Source organism: Delphinus delphis, chromosome 1 (genome assembly GCF_949987515.2).
Source record: "Delphinus delphis chromosome 1, mDelDel1.2, whole genome shotgun sequence".
Classification (NCBI taxonomy): Eukaryota; Metazoa; Chordata; class Mammalia; order Artiodactyla; family Delphinidae; genus Delphinus; species Delphinus delphis.
Window position 1 is genome coordinate 143,271,076 of NC_082683.1, and position 13,743 is coordinate 143,284,818.

The window sequence follows — 13,743 nt, forward strand, 5'->3', positions numbered from 1 at the left end:
GTGACTGATATTTAAATCAGTAGACTTTGAGTAAAGCAGATTATCCTTAAAAATGAAGATGAGCCTCATCCAATCAGAACAAAGACTGAGGCTTCCCCAAGAAAGAAATTCTGCCTCAAGACTGCAACATGGAAACTCTGCCTGATTTTCAAGCTTGCAAATTCTGGGCTCAAGACTACAATACCAGCTCCCCCCTGAATTTCCCACCTGATGGCCTGTTCTACAGACTTGCCAACCCCCTCAATCATGTGAGCCAATTCCTTAAATTTACCTAACTATCTCCATCTTATTGGTCCTCTTTCTTTGGAGAACGCTAACTAATCCACTACACCATTTAAGTAAAATGAGTGGTAAGTTTACAGTACAAAACATGTTCTCTTAACTGCTTGGCCTGTAAAATAGAACTGGATTTTAGGTCAGGTTTTCATGATATAACAAACCGATTAAAGAGCCAATCACATTGTGATTTTGTCTACATGATACCAGATATCCTATTTGATAAATACATACATTCTTTTTACTCATCAATCTGGTTTGAATAAGTCCCTAAGAATTTGTCCATTGTGTGCAGTTTTTGATGTCTGAAGACCGTGGAAGCATTGCACGGCTTTTATTGGAATGGACTGAATCATCCCAGTGAAGATTGGCTTTTGAAAATGACCAAGAAACAGTTCTTACACTGTGTTTGTAATGCATTCCTTTTTATAGTACTTTACATTTTGAACCATGTGTTTTAAAAGTCGAAATTAAATAAAAACATGGAAAAAAACCTTTAGCCTTCACCCCATTCCCCCAAACATCTCACACTACCAGTTAGCCAGTGAAAGGGGTACAAATGTGGTCAATAGATGGGATGAAACCCCTCAGATATCACCTTTACCATCTTCCTGATATCCCCGTTCATGGAGTCAGTGTTCAAACTCATTATGCTTATTGATGGTTCATCAGGTACGAATGAATGTCTTACTCAGCTCAACAACAGAAATGTATTTTCTCACAGCTCAGAGACTGAGAAGTTCAAGAGCAAGATCCAGCGGGGTTTGGTTTCCTTTGAGAGAGCTCTCTTGCTGGCTTGCACACAGCCACTTTTTGCTATGTTCTCACATGGTCTTTCTTCAGTGCATGTGGAAAGAAAGACCCCACCCTTATGATCTCATTCAAACTTAATTACCTCCTAAAGGCCTTGTCTCCAAATACAGTCATATTGGGGGTTAAGACTTCAACACATGAATTTGGTGCAGGGGATACAATCAGTCCACAGCAACGAGGCACTCTGTTTTGTACTCAAAATATTTCTTTATTGGATACTCTCCTGGAGACTGCAATGGTGTAGGGGGGAATGAGCAAGTGAACAAATGTCTACAACATGAGTCAGAATGTGATATATGCTAAAAGCAAGGGTCTACAGCACTGTAAGGGATGGAGTGGTCACATCCAGCTGAATGATCAAGAGAGGGTCCTGAAGAAGGAGCCCTTGCATTAGACACTGAAGGGAGGTAGGGTTTCGGTCAGTGACAAGGTGGAGAGAGGATTTGCATTGTAAATATTGGCATAAGAAAAGCAGTCAGGGAAGACCATGAGAATGAAAACGGTCAGGGAAGACAGGCTGGTCCACGTTTTCTGGAGCTCACTGAAGTATAGCAGGGATTATAGTAAAAATGATAGACCAGAGGCCAGAGAATGAGGCCAGAGAACAGAGGGGCTGAAATTTCAAGGGACTTGCTGGGAAGGCATTGGTGAGTCACTGAAAACTTATGTCTTGGGCAATGCTGGTTATTTTACAAACCACTTTTCACTGCTACTGAATACACTGACTCAAACATCTTTACTAGAGAAGTCTGATTTTATCATTAAGAAACTGATTCCTTCAACATTGGACCAATCCCTCTCCAAATGGAATCTTGCCCTTGTGCAGAAACATGTCTGTGAGGGATGAACCTGACAGGGATTGGGAAGGCAGTCGGGGAAGGAAGTGAAGAGGCTCTGAATGGAGTAGTTTCTTCAAATGAATAGCAGCAAGGATGCTGCAGTGTGTTTTCCTGTTTCGGAAGTTTAATTCTTCACGGTTTGCTTGGCTGTCAGAACGCTTCAAGTTTTTATTTGTGAACATACATGGTGATCATCCTTAAGACAAAAAAATCTGATAGCAGGTCCCTTGATGCCCTTGTTCAGAGCAGATGTTGCAATCAGAGCTGGGCTTTCAATTCTCACCTCTGAGATGTTGTAAATTGCATTAAAAAGCATCTCTCCTACGCTCTTCATGTTTCACATACAACTTACTAAGGTAATGTTGGAGGAAAAAAGTTGAAATAGATGAACTTAACAGCTTCGTAGATCACTGAGACAGAGCTATTATCTGCATTGAAGCAATTACTCACAGCTCATGTTACAATCAAAATGTACAGATTCAACAGGAAAATCAAAACGAAAAGAGATACACACCCTTAGTTCATCAATACGGAACAGCTCTGTGGACCTATCAGTTTTAGAAAATTTTTAAACATTACTTTTTGTGTTGGGGGACCAGAGAGGGGTAATGGAGGCAGAGAAAAGTTGTCCAAAGACAGTGTCTTCACATAGAAAATAGTAGGAATCAAAGGATTATGGAATTATATTAGAAATTTTGTAATAACCTATAAAGGAAAACAATCTGAAAAAAAAATATGACTGAATCACTTTGCTGTATACCCAAAACTGGCACAATATTGTAAATCAACTGCATACATCAATAAAAAAGAAAAAAGGATTATGGATCCAGAGCTGAGAAAAGAAGTTTTCTCTTTGTGGGAAATGACTTTCTCTTGTCCCGCTTCTCATGAAGGGGAGATCTTCTCTCCAGCACTCCTCATGTATGGCCATCTCACCTCTCCTTGACCTCTTCCACAGGCTGAAGTTCGTACACTCCAGCTTGTTGTTTGGGCTCTGTTGGACATAACCTAAGTCTGGATGGCAGGGTGAAAATTGGATAAACAGCCACACTAACTCCAGGGAGATTTTTTTTATGCGAACGTCTGTTTCTTGAATTTGGCCATGGTAAGGTCTAGGGGAAGGGGGAATTTCAATTGATGAAATAAGATCAAGAAGATGTTGCCTCATTCAACATCTACGTCTCCCCCGGCATCACAGAGGGAGGAAACTCTTTCCAAGTTTCCTCTGTTACTGGGTTTATGCCCAATTCTAGTTTAGGTGAGATCAACTGAATGTTTTTTGTGGTACTTTGCTGTCCTACAGGTATAGCCTGCTTTGAAAGGAACTCCATGCAAAGGACTTAAAGATAAGTAGAGCAATCAACAAATTTTTATTAAGTGTGTCCCATGTTCCCAGCATTGGGTGATATACCAAAGTGTATTAAGAAACATGGAGGAATGAATCCTTGCACATAGGAAGCTTAAAGTTTTAATAGGAAATTGAAGTGATAAAGAGCAAAAAAGACAACCTATGATTTGGTACTAAATTGCAAGGTACCAATATGAATAGCTGTGGATATTTGTAATAGGAGAAGACAACGTGGACTTCTGAACCTGGAGAAGGCTTCACACAGGAAGTTTGAATCATGCAGGATCTAAGGTGCTGAGAAGCTCTGAGCAGGCAGAGCCTAGGGGAGAAGCATTTCCAATGGGGGAAACTGTGAGCCACCAACAAAGGTTAGTAAGTCAACTGATTGTCCTTCCACTTGCTAAGAGCTAATTGTATGTGGCATTGTTACCCCCATTTACCAATGGGGAGATGAAACTTGCGAGCAGGTAAGTAACAACAACAGCAATAATCGCTAACACTCATTTAGCACTTAACAAGTTCCAGGAAGTGTTTTAGGCACTTTGCATATTTTAAATTTAAGCCTCATAACCACCCTCACAGGTAGGTACTCTTCTTATACATACCCCATTTAGGCATGAGGAGATTGAAACACAGAGCCGTTCAGCGATTAGCCAAGGTCACACAGGCAGGAAATGGCTGATCTGGGATGAGACCCAAGCCTCTCTAGTTCTAAAGCCCACACTCTATGACACTGAATGTCTGAGGAGATTTCAATGTGCAGGAGGGTGTGTTTGTGAGAGGTGAGGAGAGGTGGGTGGGCACTATTCTCATTCTTAAACAATTCTTGGTTTTAACTTGTGAAAGGCCATAATGAATTTAAACTTCCAGTCCGAACACCAAAATTCAGGGTATGAAGCCCATTTCAGGACACCAACATTACATAAAATAGGCATCGAGCCCTTTTGGTACAGAAGGAAACTCATGAGAATGTTGGTCTCAAGACTTCGCAACAAAGCAGCCTTCCTCCCTGGACCAGGGTCACTGGGGACTCTAGAGAGATACAAAAGCAGAGAAATGCCTCCCCACCTCTGTGCAGCTTCTGCTCTTACGAAGCACCTGTTATGAATTTAGAAACATTCCTGAGGTCTCTGTATTTACCTCTTACTCAGGCTTGGATCCCTGAATTCTGTGACAATATAGGATTATGTGGGCCCTCTTTGCATCTCTTGGTAGAACAACCAATCAACCTAATTGGAAAAAATACATGACGTCAGCCTGGTACTCTGAACAGGCCATATGCAGGGAAGAGAGAGAGAGAGGTAATCAGAGAGGATCCAGGCTAGTTTTTCGTTATCAAAATCCCTTCCTCTTATAGACAGCATATTGCTAAAATCCCATTAGTAATGATTCATTTCTTTAGGCTTTTTTCCATGATAAAGCCAACAAATCTTCTGATCCAAGCGTATCTAATCCAGTGGTTTTAAACATAGAGTCTTAAACAGAATAATTTATTTTTCTCAAATGAATTCTTAATTATAACCTCAGTATATAAGATAAAAGGTGAGCTAGTCTGGGGAAATTGGATACCAGTAAAAGGAGAGTTTCTCTGCTGGCTTAGCCTTTGCTGTATTCTCCACCTTAGCCCCTGAGGCACCCCCAACAGAGTCGCTGGGCTGTGGAACTTACTATGAGATCTTTCATGTACCTCAGTTAGGATGCAAGTAACAGAATATCTGACTAATCAATGGCTTAAACAAATAAGGTTTTTTCATTTTTCTCATAAAAATAGAAGTCTGAAGGGAGTGGGCTGCCAGTGTTGGTTCAGTGGCTCAGAGATCTCAGAGCTAATGTCTTTGTGATTTTCTTGCTTTTTGCCTCATGATCTGAAGAAGGTTGCTTCAGCTCCAGACATCACATTTTTGCTCAGGGCAAAAAGAAGATGGAAAGGCAGTGCCAGCCATTTCTGTTCCCTAAAAATCAAGAAAATAAAGGCTTCCCTGAAGACTTCCAGTAGACTTCCGTTTAGGGCTTGTTGGCCTGAAATATGTCACATTGTCACTCTAAGATGCAAAGAATTCTGGGAAAATAAATATTTAATTAGCCATATTGCCACTTCAAAGAATATTGGGGTTCTATTCTCAGGAAAGAATATTGGTATGTATACTGAATAGATAACTAACAATATAAGATATAGCCTGATTTTCTCTTTATGTACTTCAAGGAAGGAAAACATTACATTTTGAAGTTTTCATGATAGAAACCGCATATAAAATTTTACTAGGAAACTGGTGATTTCTCTTTGGATGGCAGCAAGGGAGTAGAGGTTCCTGTAGGATGTTGATGGGGAAAGGATGCTGAAAGGGGACAGAGGTGAAAAGAAAATGATAGAAAAGCATTAAAGATGAATTACTGGCAATTCATAGGGGACTCTGTGCAATTTTGATTGAGTGTACATAATTTGTCTAGCAATTTGTCTAGTAGGATATCAGGTATTCTGGAACAATGAGCCTAATATGATACAGCTTCTTAAGAAATAGTATGTTGTCTTAAGTGTAAGCAGTGTGGCTTGTTCAATCAAATACATTTGTCTGATTATCCATAAAACTGATTTGTTGAGGCAAAACTGAACTTCTTAGATATACGACAGAATAGAGATAAGAGTTGGTAAAGCGTGTTTAAAAATACACACACACACACACACACACACACACATGCTCCCATGTCTCTCCCTTTCCTTTAAACTGATAGTCAGGGGACAGTTTATCCTACCTGTTTTGGGGTATAGTTATGAAACATTTTCAGTGGAGAGCATGAATGAGCAGGGACTTGTCCTGAAAAACAGAACACAAATAAATTATTAATCATGTTTCTCTTTGTATATTTACTTGTTTTGCTTCTGAAGGGAGTATTAGTCTACTAAGAGATGAATAATTTGAAGATATTGCAGATGGGTAATCAGTGTGATTTAAAATTTTTATGGCACGAGAACAGAGTTGTCGCTTGGACCTTGTTTTTAGAAGGCACTTTAGATCTGTGCAGTTAAAAACAAATATTTTGCAGTAGAAGGTTACTGTCTTCCATGAAATAATGTTGAATATGTTCTTAAATCCTCCTTCTGTTTTTTAAAAACTGATGGAATAGAAGAGCTGAATGGGTCTACCAAATGGACAGGAAAAGCTATCACGCAGAGACGGGAGCCTCGGCTCCCGGCAAGCAACGACTGGGAGCTTTATTTAATCACCATCATCACTATATAAAAAAACAAACCACAAATTCCACTTCCCTTCCTTTGTTTCCCAATCAATTGAGACAGACTTGTTCTCTCCATTCTCAGGCCAGAAGGAAATCTAAAGGAAGCACTTTCTGAATTTCATATTTAAGCAAAGTGAGTGAGACTTCAGCCAAAGGGGTTGCTGCTCGGCCAGTAAGATGGGTTTGGTGATGAGATCACCTTAGAGGACCAGGAAGCAGGACAGATGTCCCAAGGGCAGTGCTTTTAAAAACTGTACATCCTGACACATTAGGGAACCATGAACTCAATTAAGAGGGCTCTGACCGTGTATTATTTCTTATAGAGTTCCACAGAATAGAATAAAATAAAATAAAATAAGTCACATGTAGTCAGAGTATTATTTATAAAATTTTTGTTTCAATAATATATGTGTGTCCTTATGTAAATCATATTCCTTTACATGGGTCATGGTCAAAAAAGTTTCAAAATATTGCTGCAGGGCTAAGTGTGAAAGGACAGTCGCTCTTTTCTTACAACCTCGATTGGAAGGAGAAGGAGAGGTGGAGAAAAGGGGGGATGTAGAGTCCCTGGGCTCCTTTGTCCCTGTTAGCACACGCCGTGGCTGCTAGCACGTGTAACTGTGGGTGTGTACATCTTCAATATTTGCACATAGATATTCTTCCACACGACTTGGAGGAGATTTTTGCCGAGTTACTCATCCAGAAACACCCTTTGGATTAATTGGGATTGCATTACATTTATAAAATAATTTGGGGGAGAATCGACATCTTAGTTGAATCTGCCAATCCAAGTGTATGGGGTGTGTCTACACGTATTCTAGTCATTTTCTAGATCCCTTAGGTCTGTTTATGCTATCTTTTTAAAAAGCTTTTCTTTGTTTTACTTGTTGACACCTATGTGTTTGGCACGTTTTGGTTCTAGTTGTTTGTTTGACAGCTTTTTCTCCAGACGTACTGAACTCTCAGGCTCATAGAACTTGCAGATGTCTTCCATGTGTTCCTTCCTCTGTTCAAGCTGTTCCTCTGTGCAGAAAGCCTTTTCCTGCATTTCTTGAGGATGTTAGAGCAGTGGTTACCACGGCTCGGCTGCCCCCCGGGTGGAGCTGTCTCCCAGGGGTCCTGCAGCAGTAGCCCCCTAACTAGTCACTCTGTTTCTTCTCTTACCCATCCACCATTCTCCACATAGCCATTGGGATGATCTTGAAAAACAAAAATCAGATCACAACAACAGAAGTCACTTCCCTCCCTAAGACTTCTAATGGCTTCTACTGCCTTTGTAAAAATCCAGACATGTTTCAAGACCCACAGTGCTCCCCGTGATTTGGTTCCTGCCCATTTCTCCAAACTTGTCTCCTGAACTTTTCCTCATCGTTCATGATGCTTCAGCCACACTGGCCTTCCTTCAAGCCCTCAACTCAAAGCCTGTCCATCCTCTGACACATTGGCTGTTGCCTCTTCCTGTGATCCTGGGATGCACCTGCTCTAGACGTTGATCACGTGGCTAGCTCCTTCTTGTCGTGTGGACACCAAACAAATGTTTTATTTAATTTTGATTTTGAGAGGCCTGTTCTGAACCCTAATATAAAGTGGTACTCTCCATACATCTAGTCACTATCCATTATCTTTTTTTAAGGCTTTATAATATCTGCTATTTTCTTATTTGCTTCTTTATTATCTATTTCCCACTCCCCCACCTCCCCACCACACACTAAAATGCAATCCCCATGAGAATAGAAACTTTGTCAGTGACTGATATCTCCCCAGCCCTACAAAGGCACTAGATAAATGTTTGATGAATTAATATGTAGTCCCATAAACTAGGAACTATACCAAATACAGAGTACAGAAAACACTCAGTCCTTATCTTCAGACACTCTATACTGTGAGGGCAGTGATGCTGTGAAAATCACCTGCTCTGTTTTAGGAAATCATTTTAGTGTTTGTGTGTGTACAAGCAGGGCTATGTGAAAGGGAGCCCGTTAGAAATTAACTACTGAGAATATATTTTAAATGTTAAAGATACATTTTAACTATTAAGAATATGTTCATTGTTAAGAATAGATATTAATTTGATTTTACAATGTGTTTTGAAGACTTTGCTATAGCTAAACACAGAACTTCTGGAGAGATACTCAGATGAATAAACAGTTTCCATCCTTGAAGGAGGATGCTTTTAGTGAGATAAAGGAACTTGTAACAACACAGTAAGGCAATGGACTTGAACAGCGGTGGAAAGGATGCCCTTGTGAGGGCAGTTATGGGACACTGGGGCTCAGGTTGGTCCAGTATTGTGATGAACATTCTTTCCTTTTTCATAGTAAACCATTACCAACCAATCACAGTTGAATTTAAACCCATCTGGGTGAACTTAACATTCTCCCCCTAAAAGAAGTCATGGTAATTTGATCTACAATTCAGAAGCAGACCCAGAGAATGAATGAACCTTTCTGAGGAAAATCCTGTGGTATGTTCTAAAAATGAATATTGCATGAATGAGATTAAAAGCTTTCAACCCAGTCAGTAGCGGGCCGCCTGGCTCGTCCCTCCTGTGGCTGGGATAGAATTGGAATCTGTGGCTCAGCACCTGCACGCGTGTTGCCTCCTCCCACTTAACTCCAGTGCTTGAGGAGTCTGTTAGCTTAGAATTGGATGATGCTTCTGTGCAGAGTAGTGCCAGGGTGTGCAGGGGCCAGGCGCATCTCTCTTTGGATCTTAGCTTGTTTAACAAGCTTCCATGTGAATTTTTACATTTCTACTGGCCACAGAATCTCCTCTGAAAGAGATCCTGTGTTGGATGAGTGTGGAAATCTCAGAGCCAAGAGCTGGAGGATGGGCAATAGAATAGACACAAAGAGAAGCCCTTCCAGATTCCAGACAGCATGGCGGAGCCATTACTGCAGGACCTCATCAGCAGCTGAGGTCTATCAGAAGTCTTAAATGTCAGTCTAACATATGAATTAATGATCCCAGATTTGAATAGAAATCTTCTGAAATGATTTTCTTTTTCCTAGAGGGAGAATGAAGGTATAACACCTGGATTCCTGGAGACTGTATAAGAACCTGGTGCTCTGGGTGTCAGTGGGGTGCAGCCTTCTGACCCCAGCTCACACTGTCACTTCTTGAAGTTCAAGACCATCACCATGAAGATGGGATTACATAATGAGTGTCTCAAGTTGCCAGTTAAGTACCAAGTATGTAGTGGGGCAGTGGTAGCCTGCCGTGTCTCCATCACAGAGGGAAAAAGGGTGGTTTTCCATTCTGTGTTCTGTGAATCTGGCACACAGCTGTGGACTGTGTCATTTAGTCTTCCCTCTTCTTCTCAGCCCTCCCTAGAGCTTGTCTGGAGAAGGCTGGGGAGCTATTCCCCACCCCTCCGCCAACTCTAACACTTCTCATTACCATTCTATCAAGCAGTGGCCAAGTTCAGAGTTCACAGGAAGGCAAGGTCTATGAGAAGCCCTGAGTCGGTGGCCATCTGTACCTTGTCACTGCAGGCCACGTCCCTGGGCATACTTTTCCACTAGTCTGAGTCTATTCTTCTGTAGACCTAACTCCAAAAGTATCGCTAGAAAAATGACTTGAATGCAAATTAGAATAACATGAGACCCTTGATCCTTATCTAGGCTGGGGGTTTTCAAGTGTTTCCTTTGTGTGGTGGTGCCAGTGTCCCCCATAAATTCTTAATAGGTATTTATCATAGAACCTTGACTTTATACCAGCCAACTGTGTCAAGATGGCTCAGAAGATCCTTTCCTCTGAAATATACTGCTCTTATAGGGCAGGCAACCCACCCCATGAGAAAGAGTAGAACTTTATGCAAACTGTGATGTGGGGAAACTTGATTGAATATCCACTATTCTGGAATCTCCATTCTTCTTTGACCCGCTGCCCTTAACCCCAATGACCATAGGCCCTCCATGATGACATGCCAGTTAAACTTGTGATATAGATCATTCCACTCACTGTCTACTTAACCCTAATTGTGTTGTGTACTCTCATACCAGATTTATCAAAATAGCTGATATACTAAACAACTCACACTAAGGTACAAATACATATCTGGTTAAAAATTTGTGTGGTACCTCTTCTATATGGCGTACCTGAAATTTTATTAAGCCCTCCAACCCTTAATTAAGGAGAGTATTAAATGATGGGAATTCCAGCTGCTAAGAGAGGGTACTATAAGTGTTTCCGAGATCACGCTGTTTTGGACATTGCTTAGCTGCACTTGTGTACACAGATCTTATCATTTTTATCTGTAAACTATCGAAACCACTAAGAAGAGTTTAAAATTGAACTGTATAAGGTGTTCATGGACTGTCTTTTGCAAAGCTTCTGAATGGTGATTAGAGAAATTTTTGTGCAAAATCAGTGAAGATAGACCTAAAGGGAACTTTGCTAATGAGACACCCTCTGTGGACAGCTGTGTACTTATCAGCACACACACCTGGGCCACTCTCGCATGGCACCCACGTAGAGAAGGATTATAATTCTTACTGGCTTTCAACAGCTAACAGCAGCCAATTCTGCAATAGGAGTTTTGTATTAATGGGCAGCAAAGCCAGAAACAGAGGATCTCTAAGTCTGAAAGTGTTACACTAATTATGTAACTTTTGTCAATTTCAGGTTTTACTTTCTCTATAGGAATTTTGAATCTGACCTGCTACCATGTTTCAGGAAAAGAGGAGCATCCACAGGGTTAGTTTCACTGGTAAATTTTCAACATATTCAACTAATGGTGTCCTGTTCTACTCTTCAGTGAACAACATTATATTAAGTTGAACCATATGAAACTGCTGTTTCTGTAAGTCAAAAACAGTTGAATATCAGCAATTTCATATGGTTAACCTATGAGAATAATGGAGAGCGTCCCACCAAGCATGAACCCCTTTGAGCCAGGAGAAGCTATGCCGTAGCAATTCATGCCACATTTCCATTATAAAATAGAATAGCGTTAAAGAAATTAATATTATGCTTGCCCTAAGTATTGCTTTTTAATAAATCTCTCTAGTGTGAAGTGAATTTCTGAGTTAGTGTTAAGGCCATGGCCCAAGTTTTTATTTCACCTTTCTCTTTAATAATTAGAACTCAAAGCCACCGTTACAGTATGCTGATGGCAACATAGAACATGAGGAGAGGAATATCCAGAATGAGAACTTGCTGATCTGAGGGAAATCCACTATTGAGGTAGGTATGGAGAGGATAATTCAGTGGTCCAGGAACATTGATGGGGTAAGAGAACCTCGGTCCTAATTCTGAAAAATGTTGGCCCCAAGATATCTGATCAGTTGCTTGGAGTATAACAGCAAGGCATTCAGAGGTGGGTCAAATGCTATGAATTGAGCTGGCTTTTTGTTTTCACCCAGGAATCTTTCCAAGGGTGGCTGATGTATATGGTTAAATCTGGAGGTAGAGGGGAAGGATATAAGTCCAGAAAAGAGATGGATAAGAGTAAGGTGGGGTCTTATGCCTTAGCTGGGTTGAGGGTTTGGCTTCTGGTCCTAGAACAGGAGTCCTCAGCAGAGCAAGCAAACAGAATTAAGGCTTCTTCCTCTTAAGTTGAATTACTTAGGCAGATACCCGTTCTAAGTTGAAGCCAACACAGTAGGGATGTTCAGCTAGAACTTCAGAGCTACTCAAGCATCAGAATCTTCCTCAGCAGATTCAGGGCCCAGATAATTTTTGGTTGATAAAGAGACCTGGAGGGGAGACCTGAGACCGGATAGATGGGTTTGGGTCACAGGACCCAGAGCCTGAGAGAGTAGGTCAGGTACAAGTCTACTGGACAAGAGACTATTGTTTGCAGCCTTTCAGAAACAAATAGGCTGGAACCTGCATGTGGAAACCATCAATAGATCCAGTTGTGAGGAAACCAGGAAGGGGCTGACATCCTTGGTTCATATTCACACAAAGTCTCAGTTTTGAGATGCACTTGGTCAATTTTTTATTGAGTTATCTACCATGTTCCACATAACAAATTAGTTTCTTTAATTCCTTTAATTCTCATAACAACTTCATGAGGATAGTTTAATTTCAATCTTAGAGAAGACAGAGAATATAAGACAAGATAAATTATTGGGATAATTATTTTTATTGGAATAATAATTGTTGGAACTCAAACCCAAATCTTTTTTTTTTTTTTTTTTTTTTTTGCAGTACGCGGGCCTCTCACTGTTGTGGCCTCTCGCGTTGCAGAGCACAGGCTCTGGACACGCGGGCTCAGCGGCCATAGCTCACGGGCCCAGCCGCTCTGCGGCATGTGGGATCCTCCCAGACCGGGGCACGAACCCGTGTCCCCTGCATCAGCAGGCGGACTCTCAACCACTGCGCCACCAGGGAAGCCAGTCAAACCCAAATCTTTATGTTTCCACAGAAGGAGGTGTATTTGTTTCCTATTGCTGCTGTAACAAATCACCGCAAATTTAGTGGCTTAAAACAACACACGTTTACTCTCTTACAGTTTTGGAGGTCCAAAGTCTACAACCAAAGTGTTAGCAGGGCTGGTTCCTTCTGGAGACTTAGGGGAGGGTTAGTTGCCTGGCCTTTTTTAGCTTCTAGAGGCCTCCTGCATTCCTTAGCTTGCGGCCCCCTCCTTGCATCACTCCAACCCCTTGCCTCCGTCTTCACATCTCCTCCCCCTGATTCTAATCCTCCTGCCTCCCTCTTATAAGGACTCTTGTGATTAAATTGGGCCCACCCAGCTAATCTCCTCATCTCAAGATCGTTAACTTATCACATCTGCAAATTCCCTTTTACCATGTAAGGTAGATAATATATTCTCAGGTTCTAGGGATTAGGGGTAGACTTGGGCATGGGGCAGCCTTATTCTACCTACCACGGGAGGGAATGGAGGGAAGTGCTTTGAGCTGGTGAGGTAAAGGTGGCCAGACAGAACAGAGAGTTTAAACATTCTCTGAGGCTGATGCAGGACAGGAAGAGGGAACAGAGAACAGAGACAGGAGTCCCTCAGCATACAGGAACTTCAGGGGGGGATGGCCGCAGGACACTTGTTCTCAGTGGGGAGGGACCTCCGGCATAGTGATCTCCGAGCTGCCCAGAGCAGCAGGGACCACAGACAGATGGCAGGACCAGATCTCAGCAGCAGTCTCTTATAGCGAAGGAAGGGCCGCAAAGGTGATGACCATCATGCAGAAATGCCCACCTACTCCTCTGCCATTCTAGAAACATATAAGTCAGGATTCTCATGTGACCTCATAGAGCAGGGGAAAGGGT

The 13,743-nt window shown here is 41.6% G+C and overlaps 1 long non-coding RNA gene across 1 annotated transcript; it reads left to right on the forward strand.

Annotated features, from left to right (window-relative positions):
* Positions 1-9,078: 9,078 nt before the first annotated feature.
* On the forward strand, positions 9,079-11,723 carry LOC132413138 (uncharacterized). Its single transcript, XR_009516617.1, has 3 exons — positions 9,079-9,701; positions 11,137-11,208; positions 11,596-11,723. It is a non-coding gene; the product is annotated as an uncharacterized lncRNA (long non-coding RNA).
* The last annotated feature ends 2,020 nt before the right edge of the window (positions 11,724-13,743 follow it).